General features: G+C 37.0%; 1 protein-coding gene and 1 pseudogene across 9 annotated transcripts in view; one reads left to right on the plus strand and one right to left on the minus strand.

Moving 5' to 3' along the window:
• Nucleotides 1-19,024, minus strand: part of Nrxn1 (neurexin 1) — a 1,062,527-nt gene that overhangs the window by 819,789 nt on the left and 223,714 nt on the right. The gene's annotated exons all lie outside the window — the stretch shown is intronic.
• LOC114619209 lies at nucleotides 13,438-14,001 on the plus strand (annotated as a pseudogene).

Genomic DNA, 19,024 nt, shown 5'->3' on the forward strand with positions numbered 1-19,024 from the left:
GGTGGAGGGAAGCAGTGGCCAGTGAGCAGGTGGAGGGAAGCAGTGGCAGTGAGCAGGTGGAGGGACGCAATACCTCTGCTGATCCTGACATCCAGACAAGTGCTGCTATTCTAAAATCCTCTATCACAAGCCACTGAAACAAGTCCCTGCCAACCTAATCATCATGTATAGGCCAGTCTCTGGGTCTTAGAAAACACAGGATTTTCCTAACCTGTAGAGGTAGCCTAAATTCTTTGGCTCATGGGTTTCCTTCTGATAATTTTGGCACATCTCTAGGTTTTCTGAGGATATTGATCTTTGATACTTTATATGGCTGTACTTCTGGGTCAAGTAATACTGGTGAAAAATTAAACAGAATTATATCAGGCTATTGTTTTAATTTTATCCTAAATATTCCCATTCTCTGAATTTTTCTGAAACGTGAAAGGTGCAGCAAAAAGTCTAATGAGAAAAAACAGACGCACAGCTGCATTTTAACAGCGCTCTGTCCCTTTTCAGTCCTTAGCCACTGTTTGTTGAGAATTTTTACCAGAGTAAATTCTTTCCAACACACAGGCTACAAAAATCATTTGTGTATGTGTGTGTGTGTGTGTGTGTGTGTGTGTGTGTGTGCATGTGTGGTAACTTATTGTTCTTCACAAACAAATATGGTGATACTTTTCCACATATGGGAGTAACTCATGTTGAAACACCAGTTCTCCACAAGCATATTCCTTCCCTCCACTTTGTTTATCTTTTGGCAGGAAATATAGGATTAATTTAGCTATCATAATAAATGCTTTTGTTACCACTTCAGCTAGACAAGGAAGCAGTAATAATTCTGTTCCTTTTCTTAATCTAAAGCCACCATTGCACCCTACTTAAAGGCTACATATGCTTTGCTCAGAGGCATGAACAATACATGTTGAAACTTTCATAGATTCAGTGTCTACAGAGCTGCTGCTGAAATCTGAAATCGATAATCTGGGGCAACAGTCTGCTTAAAAATGAGATGTAAGTACTATCACATGGTTACACATATATGTGTGAGAGAAAGGTAGATTAGAGTATATCTGTATGAGTGCGTACATGTGTCAGTGAGTACGGGTGTGTTTATTTTAAGTGTGGGAGAAGACTGGGAGGAGAGAAGGAGAAGGACACAGAGCAGGAAAGACTAAAAATGAAGTCCAGGGAGAGATATTGATCCAACGTTTCTCAGATATACTGCTGTGCATTGGCCATTTATCCAGCACTGTCCTTGGTGCTAGGTATAGAAAGTAAATCATATTGGACTCTGTCCCTGAAAAACTTCACTTTTTGTTACAATTTCACAATAGAATCATAAATACTAGGTCATAAACATGTACATTGTTTCCTGGGACCATGGAGGATGCAATGGAAAGAACTGATGCATAGAAGGGTTTCTGGAGAAGATGAATGTGTAGAATGTCACATGCAGAAGAAATCGAAGCTTGAAAAAGAGAGTATGGAAAAGCCCAGCAACTCACAATGACTAAAATGGAAAGTGGGCGGGCAGTCACAGTGGTGGAAAAGGAGCCTGGCTTGTGCAGTCCTAGGGAGGAGTTTGTAATGGGGCATATTAAGATGCTCCAGTCTTATGCTGCAAGTAATAAAAAAAAAAATTCAACAATTTAGGGATGACTGAAATTTTATTTGCTTTGGGGATAGATTTGTTAAGGATGAAACATTTTCATGATTACAGAACAAGATAAATCAAGGAGCAATAGATTAGTATCCAAGATATACAATGAGGTCTGAGTGTAGGTGAGGGTAATGGCAAAGTGTTGTACAGAAGTTGAGTTTTGGGAGTGCTATGCATCAAAGTGAATACCTCACTGCTGGAATATGCAAAGTGGATTCACACAGGCACAGGAAGCTGTGGTGGGCTGACATATGTCCTTTTCAAATCCATATGCTATAGCAGTAGCCTGACTCTGGTTATCTATTTGGAAAGAGCCTTTCAAGGGATACTTCTGGTCTACTGTGGTCATAATGATAGTTCCTAATATCACAGGAACGGATCCTAAAAACAGGCAAAGCACTACAGCTTCCCTTCCACAGCACTTGGGAGAGAAGCCAAGCTAACACCCAGAAAGAAGCAGGCATTCACAAGCTAAAGAAAAAAAAAAAAAAGAGGCCTTCCAAGAAGTTGCCAAGCCAGCAAATTGATCCTATACATCTATCCTCTAGTTCCATGAGACAATAAATATCAATTGTTTCAGGTCCCCTTCTGTACTACTGACTCTGTGCTACACACTAAGCTAACTAAATACAGAGCCTTCACCTAAATGATGGTGCATAACTTTTATTCCCATACTGGGCAGACAGAAGCAGATAAATCTCTGTGATTTCCAAAGCAGTCTGGTGTATGTAGTGACGTTCAGGACAGCCAGGGCTATTTAGAGAAATATTGTTTCAAAACAAACAAAACAAGTGAAATAAAGAACTAAAATGTGAAAAAATACACTAACAAGTCAAATAAGGTCTAGACTGCACTTCTCATCTGAGAGGAGGAGGAACAGGAGCCCAGCTCCTGATCACAGCTTTGGGAGAGTCAATCAAGGTATACAAATTTTACAGAGTGTAGGACTTCAGTATCTGAGCTGTGCTAAGAGCAGCTAAATGTGCAGGAGAGTCTTCTGAGTGCTAAACTGTTCATTACTGAAGACTAGATCTCAACACCTGTTTCTTAGTGTGGGGTATTTCTTTGGTATCAGTTATAACTTGGCTGCCATTTGAATCCTGGAACTGTCAAATAAGTAGGGTATCAGGAAGAAGAGTTGTCAAGGACTGAAAATTAGAAAAATTCTAAACTCAAGAAGTCTTGAGTGGTGGTGGTGTTAGTAACCTAAGTGGATGTTAAAAAGAAACAAGAAATATGAAAAGTTATATGTAAAAGATGACTATTTTTTTGCATCACAAGTTGTAATCTACTTAGACACATAACTAGAGTCATCCATGTAACACAGAAAATGTGGCAAGATGCTGTAGTTAAATGAAAAGGGGCTTTAAAAAATGACAACATAAGAACCTGTTCTCATTCACCTTTATAACAGATTGGCTCAGCTTAATGCCAGTCTATAAAAGGCTTCACCATCTCACATACCTACCACCAACAAGGAAACAAGCAAGGCTGGATGCAACTATGTTTAGCACCTGCCAACATGGCACTTGGATCTTTGGCCAGAACATCACAAGCCTAAATGAATAAAGAGTCATGATCCTTTTTTTTTTTCCTTCAATTTGAGTCCTATCAAGTTGAAGGCAAGAATGATTATAGGATTTAGATTATTTTTACTCAGAAATTGACAAGTAGATTACCACACACACATACTTAAAATTAGTTAAGTTTCAATTGAAGGCAACTGGCTATGTGCTTTTGTGAAGAAAGAATGATGAAGGCCATGTGGCTCATTCTCCCTGGCTATCTGGTACATTAGCACACTGCACCTGTGACAAGAACATCCAGATGCTACCATATTTTAGTCATACATATTGTCCCCATAAGAATAACAAATGGTAAACCAACCTTCCTTCAAATTAGCTGAATCAATTTCCCTAAAGGCAGTACAGTGAAAGAGGACACCAGACTATAATCACACATGGACTGCAAACATCTTCATTTGTCTAAGCTGAGATGCTTTTAATTAAAGGCAACAAAATGTCCCTTAACTCTCAGAGCAGCAAGCTTTGTGTGCAAAGATGATGCAGCTCCACTTGTAGGCAGCTCTGCAACTTAGACATTATTACCTTTACCATTGGGAAAACATCTGTGGAAAATACAAAGACAAGATGGTTGTCATAATTAAACTGGAAAGAGATGTCAAAAGAAAAGTTACTTTCGCTTATATGGAGAGCTTTATAAAGAATACCACTGTATTCTCTAGCTGCTAAGTAAGATTCCAACTCTCTTTATAGCACCTCTAGTATGACTTAGGTGTTTTTGCCAAAACAACAAAAAATCACCACGCAAACCAAAGACCATTAATGTAACATCACTACTCCAAAGTTGTTGCATTAGCAGTCTTTGGTTTGCTTGGTGATTTTTTTTTCTCCTGGACCACTCTTTGAGAGAAAATTGGGTCGAAATATTTACTAAGGTTAAAAAATGGCAAAACTTTATATACAAATACCTCTAAAGGCCAGGCACCATGATTTATTAGACATTTTTTCATCTGAGTTTTCTGAGTAAGGATGTTTGTAGGGAAGGAGACTGAGCACTTCTTTTAGTACTGGCCATTTGCTCTGTTGATTTTTTTGATTCCAGAACTCCCAAGTCTCTCATCTGGAAATATGATCTTTCCATTTCACAGATGTCATCAGGATTGACTGTCATGTGGAAGATGAAAGTACCATTTGGAGATCTCAATAGACACCTGCCAAAAAGCCCAAGATCCTCAAATGCTTTGTGCTTCAAACTAAGGGTAAATTAAATATGGTTTTCATTTCAAGTTCTTCATCTCATATACAACATGGTATTTCCTACTTTGTGTTGACAGTGTGTGTCACATAACAGTTCCATTGACATTCCTTCATATGATTCAGTTATAGTAAATAGAGGCAAGGTTTGTAGTCCCAGGGACATCAATATAACATCACACACTTTTGCTTCTGACTCAACCATTAGTGAGAAAGTGTGGGTGTGTGTATACCTGTTTTGTTTGGATGTTTGCTTTATTTGCTATGCATGTGAGTGTGTGTGTGTGTGTGTGTGTGTGTGTGTGAAAGAGAGAGACAGAGACACAGAGAGAAAAACTCAGAGAGAACAAGGAGCTCCTGAGTGGCTCCTCAAATTAGAAATAAGGGTACTTATGAGAATTAGATACACCTTCAAAGCCATAGTAGATAGTACAATGACAATTTACTGCATATCACATGTGCACCCACTACTAGACCTTGGGAAATAAAAAGAAATAAAGCATTACTACAATATATAACAGCAATAAACAATAGCAGAGGAAATGAGACAAGTTAGGTAGCGAGTGTCATATTAGCAGTAATATAAGTGTATATACAATCTTAACTGATTATAGATAGTTTCTCATTTAGGGTTCTGGCTAACATTCTTTGGATAACCAGGCTATGGAGAATTGAGAAAGTGATGCAGTGTGAACTCAGGGGATAAGAAATAGTTTGGGATTAAAAGGCAAGGAATAAGATGTACAGTTTGTGGGTTAAGTAAAAGTATTTTAATGAATTTCATACTGTCCCCAATGTTGGAAGGTTTTAATTATACTTTTGTAATTTGCATATATATTTTTACATACTTTATGTATAAATGCAGATAGACACCACTATTTCTACTTACTGCCAAGACTCAATACTTACTTCATGGCTGGTAGTTCTTAACATATAAGCAACAAGAAAAAAGCAAATACTACATGCCTGCAATATCCAAAGAAGCATCCTTTTATTAAGTGGAACCATGAAATAATATGGCTTAGCAAAGGTTCACTGAAGCTTCATCTTTCAAGCACAATGTGAGTTTAAGTAAATTCCGCCTCTATTCAGCCTCAGCTACAGGGCAATCACAACTGTAACTAACTCCTACATCTTTCATCTTTGACAATGAAATTAAAATATTGCTTCATGCTATGGTTGGAGCGAATACTCTGAAATAAATAATCCCAATGCTGAAATAAAGCTGAAAATAACAGAAGTGCCTTTTTGTGATAGTGGGCGGCAATGCTGATGAATGGTGGCTTACACATACAGATAGAACAAACAGGCATTGTTTTTGAGGGACTATGTAGAGAAGTCTGAGTAAACCAGACAGTTTAGAATTGAAGCCAAGTAACACAATGTAGAATAAAAAGCCAGTGTTTTCTAAAAGAAAGGATGCATAGGAAAATTAAGGGAGAAATTAGGTATTCACCAGAGACAGCTCATTCCAGAAATCTAACATGAACTTTCCCAGTACAGAGAAGAAATCATTTGAGAGTATCAAGAACCCTCTGCTTCCACACTGCAATTCCTTTAGGTCTGGGGCATTTGAAATTCCAGCTTTTAAGGAAGTAAGTGCTTTTGTCCCTTGACAACTGAGGCAGAATGAGCCCCCCCCTTTTTTTTCCTGGTTATCTGTGTCAGTGTTGCCTGGGTGATAGACACATAGACCTCTTCTATTTCTGTAAACCTGGCCCCTTGTCTTTCCATGCAACACCAACCTAGATAGCTCCCACAAAGAGATAGATGTCTGAATTTAATGTAAATCACCTCACTACAAAAGCACAAAATCTTGGGTCTGCCAATGTCTTGGTATTCTAATTATGAGAGTAAGTTCATAAAAATCCTTTCCTCGTATAAAATCAGTTTGCTTTTCCTCAGGACATCCATCTTATTCCACAGGGACTCTGAAATATTTAGAGTTGAAATTGTTTCATGATTTCGGGGAGCTGACCATCTCTTCCATCACTGGAGGCTTCCTTTCCTTTGAGCATTTTCTTTTTAAATTTTGTTTCCAAGCATTGCAATTGCCCTCTCCTCAGTCTCTCCTGCACACGTACAAACCAACAGATACGGCAAACTCTACATCAAGGGTTCTGGTTTTTGTTTGTTTGTTTTGTCTTGTTACGAAAATTATATTTATTTTGAAGTTCCTGGACATATGAATGTATGTGCATATGTGTATGTGTGCATGTTCATGTACACTTGTATATATGTTTTCCTATAAAAATAAAATCTCAACACGTAAGAGAGAGAAACTGTAATTGAAATTGAGTTTAAGGTCTTAATTCTTTCCATACTAAATGTAGTATAAAATGACTCAGAAGAATGACACTCCAAGAGTGTGGAGCAGGATCAAAGGCTTAGAAACCATTAACTTCATAGCCCAGTGTGACTATAACTGCTCTACCAACAGTGTGCTGGGAAGCTGTAGGAATTCTCTGGCAAGTAGAAACAGTGAAAATGCTAAGTAGATTCCAAACTACTTGCTAACAAAAACCAAACCAAACCAAACAACAAAGTAACAAACCTCATAGATTTACCTCTGAATTGAGTTGGGATGAGCCCTGCTGGGGAGCTGTGGGTTTCTATTCCAGGAAAGTGCCGAGTAGGTTTCTCAGTATTCATGTCCATGGTGCCAGTTGTTCCCCTGGCTATCAAATAATATATGTGTGGTCTAACATCAATCTGATTGTCTCAATTTGGGCATCCCCTTTCATTCAGTCCTCAGTGTTCCCATGTCTTGTGATGGCCACTGGAGATACAACTAACCAATAGCTGAATAAGAAGTTCAGATTTTGTCTGGAGGTTCCATGAAAAAATTTCTCAGCAATATTTTGCTAAAACAGTCAAAATGTATTCCCTTGAACATAGTAAGTAGAGACTATTTGAAGTGAAAACTTTCATTAGTGTTTGTGTAAATCTTGGTGGTAGTGGTGTATGCCTTGGATCCCAGCACTTGGGAGGCAGATTTAGGCAGATCTCTGTGAGTTTGAGACCAGTCTGTTCTACAGAGTGAGATCTAGGACAGAAAAACCCTAGCTTGAAAAAACAGAAAAAAAGGTAGAATTTTAACTTCGTGCTAAATTGTAAGTCCTATGGATCTTTGCTTATATAATTTGGGTCTGGGTCTTATGTATCAGTGTAAATCACAGAAATCCCTAGATTCTAGGAGAATACATTTCTGTGTTGTGGTTACACAAGTTTACAATGTGCTGTAGAGGCAGAGTGGCATTTACTTATGGGCTGGCTACTATGAATATTAAAGTACAAAGGAAAAGCATATAGTGGAAAGAAAAAATTCATAAGCTCTAAATAGTCAAAACTCCATTTGAAATAAATTGTATGTGAGGAAACCATAATCAGTCTCTCTGCACTGAATTCTGTTTGAGACATCAGGTAATAAGTAATTTCTCTGGACATTTATGTAGAACTAAAAATGATATCTGAGAAAACTAAATTTTTGAATGGTAGAATACAATTATAAAGTAAAGAATTTGTACAGAAGCTTCAACTATTATAATACTATCATCAATTGAGTGATATAAGGACAATAATGAAGACTGTATCATTAATTTTAATTTAATCACTCATTTTGCTTATAAAAATTCTTATAATGCAGAGCTTGTGTGCACTTAGATCATGATTCTCTCTCTGCTGCCCAACCAGAGATGGAGACAAATCCAGGTCTGACTGACCAGCAGACTAAAGGAGTTTAAATATGTCATTTAGAGTTTGATAGCTCTATGGCTTTATTTTCAGTTTGTTAATACATTAGATGAAACATTGTTTCTGAAACATAAAAAAGAAAGCCAGAGACACTGGCCATGGTTGGATATGCAACTAAGAAAATTAATGTCTGCATAAAAATATACTTCCTGAAATAATTCCTTTATTAATTAGAAAACAGGAATAAAGCCTTCATTTACAGTGATGGTAGAGCTTTTGATGGAAAGGAATGAACAGTAAAATAAAAGTGAATTATATACCAATACAATTATCCATGGCCTGAGGTCAGTATTTCCATTTTGGCCAAACCTCAGGAATGACATACATAGCTTAATCTGGCTAGCCCTTCTTGTCCTGGGAATAATTTTATTCCTGCCCATAGTGTTAAAGCTTATCTTTAAGAACATCAATATGTACATGGCTTGAACCTGAAAATCGACCCCCAGACAGAGTTATTAAATTAACAGGCTGGCAAGCCAAGGACAGGTAAGATTCTGCACAGAGTCTTACCAACCTAAGACATAAGTGCATTGCTTTTGATAATGCATATTCCATAACGAGTAAGGAAGGCATTCTTGTCAGAACAACCTAAGATAGGCTCAGCCTTGTTAATGAAATAAAAAAGGGAAGAGGCGGAGAGCTTTTGGGGCTGCTTGGCAAGAAGCTGACATAGGCCAAAGACAAGGAAATGGGCTGCTTGGCAGGAATATGACATTGGCCAAGGACAAGGAAGTAGGCTTCAAGGAGGAAACTGATATTAGACTAGAACAAAGAATTAATTCCAGGTAGAAATCTAAATCTTAGGCTACAACAAAGAAGTAATCTCAGGCAGGAATCTAAATATTAGGGTAGAACAAAGAAGTAATTTCAGACAGGAATTTAAATTTTAGGTTAGAACAAGGAAGTAGGCTTCAGACATGAAAATGACCTTGGGCTAGGACGGGGAAGTAGGCTCAGATACTTTGATCATCCTGATAAGCCTTTAGAAACAGTGATCACGAGAGTGTTCATGTAATTGGGTTTAATGCCTTGCTTTTTCTTTGACTATTTGTGTTTATTAGATTGCTTGTTCCTTGATTATTTGCATATATTGTATTGCTAGACACTCAACCTAGAACTGACCTTAATACATGCATGTAATCAAAATGGTATAAAAGCATAAAGGAAAAGGGGGGTATAGGATCGGAGGCTCTAGGGAGGGGAAATGGGGAAAAGGGATGACATCTGTATTGTAAATAAATAAAATATCCAATAAAAATGTGAATTTTAGTAAAAAGATAATGCAAAAGATAATGCCTTTGTTAAAACACTCACCTATATTACAGAAGCTAGTATTTATCTTCTCACCAGTAGATACTCAGTGTAAGTAAGGATAAATTAAAATGTGATGAAGTTACATAATTTTCCATAATAATGTAAATTACAAATAGAACCGGGATTGAGCCATATTACTCCTAGTTCTAGCTTTCTTCCGTATAGCTCCCAAAATTATTGAGAGTCTACCAAGTACTCATTGCTTCACTGAGCACTCAAGAAAGGAAGGGAATGTAAACACTGGCATCAGCAGCAAGAGACAGTTTTCTCCACTGCTGTTAAATGATAGGAAATTGACTCACTTCCTCAGGGCCGTTGAATTTTTATCCAGAATAGAAAAGTTCCTTCAGTTTTTCATATCCATTTGTGTTGAAGACATTTTGTTGAAAACAATAAAAAATAATTCCTTTAGGAGTGATGCTTAGGGAAAGTCCATAATAATTAATGATCTGAGCATAAGTGCACAATAGTCAGTGGTATGGGAGTGTACAGAGAAACCATGCCCCCAGCTAAGATAGAAGGCCTGCAAACCAGACTCAGTTTCGTGACCACTAATGAGTCATTTGTTGTATCCACTGAGTTAAGAGTAGTTATCCTCTGCTGTGACATCGGCATGCTTAGTGAGAAGAACGGAGGCTCTCACTGATGGACAGCCCATCTAGCCTTCAGTGAAAGTAAGGAAAGAGCTGGCTTTTATGTTTCCCAGTTAGTCATGCTCCAACATTAGTAGAAATTCCAATAATCAAAAACGACTACTTACAAAATTGAATGAACTCTGAAAAGACTTCCTTATCTATTGATTTTACTTCCATGAAAATGACCAGAAAATGTTTCATATACAAATTGATGTGAGGTTTCTAGTTCTTTTTGTTTGTTTTTAAAGAAATAAAGGGTGAAACAATTGAGGAGGATTTCTGTACTCATACAGGCTTAGGGAGTAAAAAGATGAACCTGGAAAGGATTTTACTGAGTGTTGTGAGCCACTGAATAAGGAAAAAAAAAACAAATAACAACAAAAACAAAACAAAGCAAAAACAAACCAAGCTCCTTGGGCTTCAGAATAGAAAAATGTAGCAAACCCTGGAGCCCAGAAATGACCTTGAGTCCAGAAGCAGCATTCTCTAAGATGCTATAGCAGGGACTGCAGCATGATTCTCCTGCTGTTGTGATCAACGAGCTGCTGCAGTTTTATTTGTGAGGATATAAGCTAAGGTCCTCAGAGGCAACACTGAACCCTGTGGTACGCTTGACAATTATCTGTAGATATTGTTGGCTGTCAGCACATGGGAAGGGTTTACTTCTAGTAATATATAATGGGTGAGAAACAGGGATGCTGCTAAGCATCTACAATCTAGACAACAGCCTATCAGAGCAAAGAATTAACCATCCCAAAATAATATCAGGTCCAGGCTATGAAGTAATAAAGTAAAGCAGGAATAAGACTCAAACCTGTGTGCGCGCGCGCGTGTGCGTGCGCGTGAGCGTGTGTGTCTGTATTTCCCTCCTTCATGCAGACAGGGCCTAACTTGCAAACTTTAGAACTGACCTTGATTCAGTGTACATCATTTGTCACCGTCAAATTCACATCCTCTTTCTTATGTAAACGGCACCATTAGTTACTTCTCCCACAAAAGGCTCCTACACTTTAACATTCAGGACGTGTTATGACTGTGAAATAGGTATTCCTACCAGACTGCTTTAAGGGGGCAATATGCAGTGTTTATAAGTCATAAAGAATTCTAAATATCTCCAGCTCAACACATTCCGGCAAAATGAGAGTATAATTTCTGTTCTGGGTGGCACATTTTCAAACCATTATGTGTCTCATGAACCAACCATAGGAAACGTGCTGTCTTCATTTCATCAAATCTGCATTGTAATTTCTATAAAAAATCAATTAAGCACAAGGAGCAATTACTTATTTTTTTCATCATGGTATAATTTACTTTCCTAGAGCTGCCACATGAAATTACAGAAGAAAAGACACTCATCTACCTCAGTCTACTTAAATAAAGCATGCCTTCTTTTAAAGAAATACAAGGAAATCATGCCAGATACGCAGTGTATCATCCACCCATAATTCACCCTTTTTTCAACTATACTATACAATGTGGGAAACTGAGCTTAATAGCAAGTCTAGGATTTCCTTGTAGAAAACAGGTTTTTTTTTTCCTAGTCAATATTATGGCTGAGAACTTTCCTGGAAGTCTCAACGTGGACGTCTAATCAGACAACCGTGTACTCAGCAGCCATCCAAGCAGCTTGAGAAACGGCCCAGCAACGGGGCCAGACAAAACCTCCAAACGCTGTCTGCTCAAGCCGCACACATTCACCCTTAGTTAAGTTTCCATTGTTAATTCCAGTCATCATAATATTAAGATCTATTTATTTTTATTTCTTTTTTACATTATATTATTCTTATATTCATTCCTGTACTCTTTCCTTCTTCCCAGCCCTTTTGCTTACCTCTCCCAGCTCTCTGCAAACCCATGACCTCTTTTTTCATTAATTGTTCTTACATACATAAGGTATATGCATATACATAAATGTGTTTAACTACATAAATACAACCAGCTCAGTCTGTAAAATGATATTTTCAGGGTGGATTACTTGTTTAATTTTGTATGTGTGTGTGTGTGTGTGTGTGACTGCTCATCTGTGTGCATGCATATGTTATGCATATGTCATGCATAAATGAGTTCAGATATCCACAGAGGCCTCTTTTATGACAAAGTGCCACTCATGAGGGCAAGACCTTCATGTCCCTCTTGCTGCCCACAAACCCAAGCTTTTGATACTACCATATGGATTATAATGTGATTGAGTTTGAGAGAACAATATTCAGACCATGGAACCCAACTGCTTCTTTGCATGGCTGTTTTATTTTGATTTACATTTATGGAAAGCTTAGACAATAGTTTTCATATCATTTCTATTTCACAGACATAATAAAATTATGTTGATCCCACTGAACATAAACGTTGATAGTGACTCTTAACTATAGAAACTGGCAGCTTCCCTGGGATCTCTCTCTCTCTCTCTCTCTCTCTCTCTCTCTCTCTCTCACACACACACACACACACACACACACACACACACACACACAATCTAAAGATTCCCTTTATAGCCCAGACTGCCCCTCCTTCCTCAAGTTCCCCTGTGCTGGAATAAATAATGCATAATGCTAGGCACAGGCCTGGTTCTGATAAAGTGTCCAAATGCCAAAGTATAAGAGATGCTGTCACCATCAGTCAGTCCAGGTAAATCATCCAGTAAACACTGTTAAAACACAGAAGAGACCCAGTATGATCATGCCCACAATGCCAAATAATGCAAAGCATTGAAAACTCAGACTGACTCCTTACTAAGAAAACACAAGTAGACTTTTGAGATAGGTTATTTCAACTATTCAGTATTACCTGTGCTAAGTTGGTCCAGTCAAACAGAACAGCTCAGTACTTCAATGTAAAATGGGGATTAAGACTTACCACTGTCCAGGTCTGTAGTGATGATTTTACTTGCATAATGTATAACAAATGCTAGTATATTATAGACACTTTATATATGCTAGCTTTTTATTAGTTAAGATTTCTACAAGCAAAGCTGATCCTTGGAAGATGAAACAATCTTTGAGAAATGCCTGGCATTATCCACTATAAGCTAAGAACTCACTTTTCTTATGTACAAATATATAAACAATAAGATTTCTCATGTGAAAACACAACTGTGTAAAAATGCTTTGGTCTTTATAACTTAGAGCATATCAAAATTGTAAACCAGTACCAGATAGGCCTATAATTCTGTAAAATACTTCTTAGAAGAAATAAACAATCTTTAATGGTTTTTGTTTATTTGTTCACTTGTTTGTTTGGTAAATAACCATCGAATAGACTGCTCACTTAAAAGGAATGCAGAACTATTGAAAGATTTTAGGTAGCTTCGTTTCCTGTTATGCATCGACCGAATTTTCGACCCCCAACTCCTCGGTACCCCCGCCCGGGGATAGGAGGTTGGGGTGGCGGAAACCACATCCTGGGTGCCGCCCTCCCCTAGGGACGGGTAAGGGAGTCAGCACCACACTCTGCCCTGCGGGCCCCGGTCTAGGTCATACAGGAGCAGCCACTCTCCGCGGCCTGGCGGCAGCTTCTCTGGGGCACACTTCCGGTCTCCATCCCTGGGCGGCTACCCAGGCTCCTACTCCCGGTCCCCCACGGGGTCCCAGCATCAGTAAGGGTACTCCCCAGGGCAGCAGCATACCTACCCCCAGGGTTCTCCAAGGACATCTACACCATTTGGATCAGGACGTGGTAGAGAAAAAAGAATGTCTAATGAGTTGGAAAGTTATTTTAACCCTTCAATGCTTGAAGACCCTTGGGCTGGCCTAGAACCAGTATCTGTAGTGGATATAAGCCAACAGTACAGCAATACGCAAACATTCACAGGCAAAAAAGGAAGATACTTTTCTTAACATTTCTGAAATTCAACTGGAAGCCTCATGTGTCAGGAACATCTTGGACAGAACTTTTACTTGTGTAAATGAGTTGAACCCAAAGATGATGACTTTGAATAATGATTAGCAGACCGTTGGATATCTCTAACTTTGTCAAGTGTTTATCTTAGAGGAAATGATAGGACAATTTACAGTATTTAGCTTTGTGCGAGTGTGTGCCACAGAACAGTTTTCATATTTAACATTTCCAATATAACAGACATTTGTTTTCTTCAGTGTTTTAAAGTAAAACGTTTTTGTCTTCCTAATTATGATTTTGTGGATATGTAGAATTGCTAAAATAATGCTTCATAATCATTTAGAATTTGAGGGTAAATATTTTACAAACTTTTTAAATTAAATAGATAAGCTACCCTAGACAGTTTTCTATATATTTATTAATAGAAGATTGTTCTACATTCATTTTTTTGTATTTTTGTTAAAATATTGAAACTCAAAAGTCACTGCAAGTCACTTAACATGATTTATACTTCTTTAACTACAAAAGGCCAGGATAAACCATATATACAGTCCAGTGTTCTACGCAAATTTCTCTATATTTGTAGCATTGTAGATTTACTTTCTCTTGAAGCCAAGGAAGGTGTTATGTTCATTTGTTGTCATTGTGATAAAATGCCAGAAGAAATCAAAGGAGGAATTTTGGTTCATAGTTCCTAAAGTTCCCATGGAAGTTCAGCTGGATCCATTAGTTGGTCTTGAGGTGAGTCAAAATATGTCTATGGATATGGCAGAAGCTATTCACCCTTGGCAACCAAGCTGCAGAAGGACAGGAAGGGGCCCGGGACAAGAGGGACCTTTCTAGACCTTGACCTTTGTCTGTCTCCCAACAATAGCATCATGTGAACCACTGAGGTATTGATCCACTTGGGAGGTAATACCCTAACAGTCTAATCACGTCCCAGTGATCAGACAAGCCTTCAACACATGACCCATTTGGGGACATACTTCATATCCATACCACAAGAAATTAGTAATAGTAATCTCAAATCACTGCCATGACAATGACAACAAATATGTACTTGATTCCATCAATCTCAAAGACAAATGAGGAAGCCAGTTTACTGTGACCTAGACAGTAAGGTCTAATTATCTTGACTCGTGGGCACATTTCTAATCTGAGAAAAAGTTCTATGAACTTTAGCTTACTTTTCCTGGCTGGAGTAGATGGATGCTGTGTATATATACCTGTATTAATAGAAAACTTGGAGGAATATTCCTCAGTTATTTAAAATCAAGTCTTGAACAGTGCAGTCTGTTGAAGAAACTGTCAATATTCTCCAAAAGAAAAGTGAAATGGCCATTCCACCTAGGTGAGCCATACCTATTTGTTATTGGGATGGGGACCCACTGGAAGGATGCAAATAAAACCTCTATTGAAGCCAGAGCTTTGAAATGTTTCTACTAGTTATTAGCTAGATACCTCAGTTTTATTATGTAAAATGAGAAAATTCATAATACTTGTCTTAATTTAACCCTATATTCTGAGTTTTTAGAATAATGCCTATTAGACACTAAGTAAATGTTTAATAAATACATAAATTCTGTTTGTAAGTGTTAAATTGCTTTGCCTAGTCCCATGCATATAGGGGTTAATAGAGTAATGTTATGTGGCTATTTGAAAGAAAATGTCCATACTCAACATCTTGGGTTCTTTTTTTAAAAAATATATTTGATGCTTATTTAACTTCATAAATAAAATATAAGACTTGAAAATAAAAAGAAAGATTTTAGGTATATGTAACCTCAAAGAAAACTAGTAGTAGTGCTAATACAACAATCTTCAGGCCTTCAAAATCTCATACCAATATTTTCCCTCAATAATTTGTGAAAATGTACAATTTGTTTAAATTTATTTTATACAAAATGAAAAATGCTGCTTTTCTTAATCCCCAAAACGTGTTAAACTTTCTTTTCTCTAGTTCCTGGATTAGAGAATGAATAACATCACATGAAAAAGGAGAGAAAATGTCACTAAATTGGACTCATTTCCTGGCCCCATCCATCACTGTACCTGAACTCCAAAGCTCCTGATCAGCAAGGCAACAGTCTAAAAGGAAATCTGAAAGCAGGGGTATGGAGATGGATGGGGGTGATGATGGGGATAGGGATAGGGGAAGCCTCAGTGTGAACTTTTTCTCCAGTGAAATAAGGTGTGTGGAAGTCATGCACTGAGCACTGAGCACTGAGCATGCATTGGACCACCAAAGTACAACGTCTAGGCTACTATCAAGTCTCAAGCACTGTAAAGTCACAGCTACCTAGATGAGCCCTTTTCTGAGTAATAATTTACACAGCCTTTAAAACATACTCAAATTTCAAAGAAACTAAAACATTTTACTTTTACTATATGGTTAAGTGATCTGGAGAAAGTAACAGGAGAAACAATTGAGAAATTCATATTTGAGTTGCTGGAAGCAATAGATGCAAAATTAAGTGTTTTGTTTCTTTATTGATATGCTGTATCTTAATGTGGTTTATAAATCTATTTATCTAATTATTTATATAACTTTTTTATAAAAGATTCACAGATGATTCTGTCTGCTCATCAACATTGTAATAGAATAACAATAATTTTTTTTAAAGATTTATTTATTTTTATGTGAGTACACTGTTGCTGTCTTCAGACACCCCAGAAGAGGGCATCAGATCTTATTTCAGATGGTTGTGAGCCACCATGTGGTTGCTGGGAATTGAACTCATGACCTCTGGAAGAGCAAACTGTGCTCTTAACCACTGAGCCATCTCTCCAGCCCCCAATAAATTCTTATTTGGTAGATGAATGTTTTTATTCTTAATTTCTTGAGGCAAATTTAGTGTCCCCAAAATGCTGTTCTATGTTTACATACTTTAAGAAGGTTATTAGTTTATATTTTAGTTTATACTTAAGTATACAGTGATGATACAACTAAAAAGAACACTAGGAAGCTGAAGTACCTGCATCTTTAGAGAGCTGAAGAGCCACAAAGCAGAAAGACAAGCAGTTTGTGAGTACTTTGTAGTGAAGAAGGCAGAATGAGCTCACTGTAACAAAGATGGCAAAAGTCTCTGGGATCCATACACAGTATTGTTTTGGAAACACTATATTATGACATTCTCAGATTTTTCATTTGCATGGACATACTATACATGTACATGTATAGCTCTTTAAAACATTTTACTTCTATTTCAATTTAAATGTTGAGTTTGCAAGTTGCAAAAATTAAATAAAACTGGTTTAATAAATTTAGTCTCAAATAATAGTTTTTATTTAAGAGGCAAATAATCTCCGATACTTATTAACTAGCTTTAATGATTTTCAAGTGATGGCATATCTTCCATCAATAATGACTGTGAATCAATTTATTTCTTGTTGAAAAGAGCTGTATAAATGTTCCAGAGTTAAATAGATAGATGATAGATAGATAGATAGATGATAGATAGATAGATGATAGATAGATGATAGATAGATAGATAGATAAATAGATAGATAGATAGATAGATAGATAGATAGATAGATAGATAGATGGAAGACAGATAGATAGTTATCAGGCTAGCCAAATTAGAAAGTCCTGGGTTCAAATCTTAGTATAGAAGATGGACATCTCCATTAGAATAATCTATATGGCAGAATCAGCATTTAGCACCTATATTACCATACCTTCCATTTATTCAGGAATTATTCCTTTATATTTAAAGGAATGCAAACAGACCAAAATTTCTGAGAGGTACACAGAGGGAGAAACAGTTTTATGTTTTGTTTTGTGTTTTTGAAATATAGATTTTCTTCATTTGTCTTTCAATTATTTCATATCTAATTTTAATATGAAATTAACAGAGTATAGAACGTATATAGTAGTTAATCCTTCTAAGGATAAAGTTATTTCTTAAATAATTTAGGTGGTGTGTTGATTTTTTTTATGACAAGTTATCTTAAAATGAAACAAAATTCTGAGAACACTATGGAATTTGGCTGCATGAACCTTGAAGCACAGAAATTAAGGTTTGATTAAGCTATGATGCCACTACTGTATGTTTACTAACTTAGTGTTGACATATTTGTCACTTGGTAATTTCATATTTTTATGCACCAAACTTTCAACATCAGCTAAAATAACATATATTAACTATAGAGTTATAAAGCTTACCCTGCCATTATCTCTTATAGGTTATTAAGTGGGGTGTTAATGAAGAGATTGAGGCAATGTTTCAGTCACTAAAGTGTTCATTGTACAAGATGGAAGGCTTGTGTTCAATCCCAGCACTCACAAAAATGTGTAAGTAGGAAACTCCAAATGAGCTCAATGCAACAGCAGGTAACTCCAATCTCAGCCCTGGGGGAGGGAGCATATAGGACAGTCTATGCAGCATGGAGCTTCCTGGACTGTCATTCTAGACAAATTAGAAAGTGCTTGGCTCCATCTTGATAAAGAAGATGAAAAGTTCCATAAGAATGATACCAAAGTTAACCTCTGGTTTATGCATGGGTACACATACAAACATATGTATGCATAACCACCCCATACATAAAAATGTATACAATGAAATTTCAAAACGTATTTATTATGTACTGTTATTTGAAACATATTTTACATAGAGATAGTCAAATCCAAATATGAGCAGTACTTTAAATTCAGCACTTTTATGGAGGAAAGAAGATAGCTCTGCACAACAAAAAGCATGCATATATAGAGAGAAATGACTATGATAACCCACAGAAGAAGTGTTGGTTGATTCAGGATTTAAATGATACATCTTCATGTCAGGAAAGTTCAGACAATGCAGGCTGTGCTTTGCAGGTGTGAGAAGCCATGCACCCCCATGGACACTGCCATTTCAGATTCATTTCCAGGCAGAACTGTGAGATAATGGCAATTTTTTTTGAAGTATGAAGATTTAGTTACTATTTCCTTTTTAAAATGAGCAACCTTAGTAAACTAATGTAACATTTTCCACAATATAACTGGTGTCAAAACTCTCACAATAACAATAGGCCTGCTTTCCTGCTTACTCTTAGGAAACTTGCCAGACACTCATTTTTCTGTGATTTTA

This window comes from Grammomys surdaster, unplaced genomic scaffold (genome assembly GCF_004785775.1).
Source record: "Grammomys surdaster isolate TR1022 unplaced genomic scaffold, NIH_TR_1.0 149, whole genome shotgun sequence".
NCBI lineage: Eukaryota > Metazoa > Chordata > Mammalia > Rodentia > Muridae > Grammomys > Grammomys surdaster.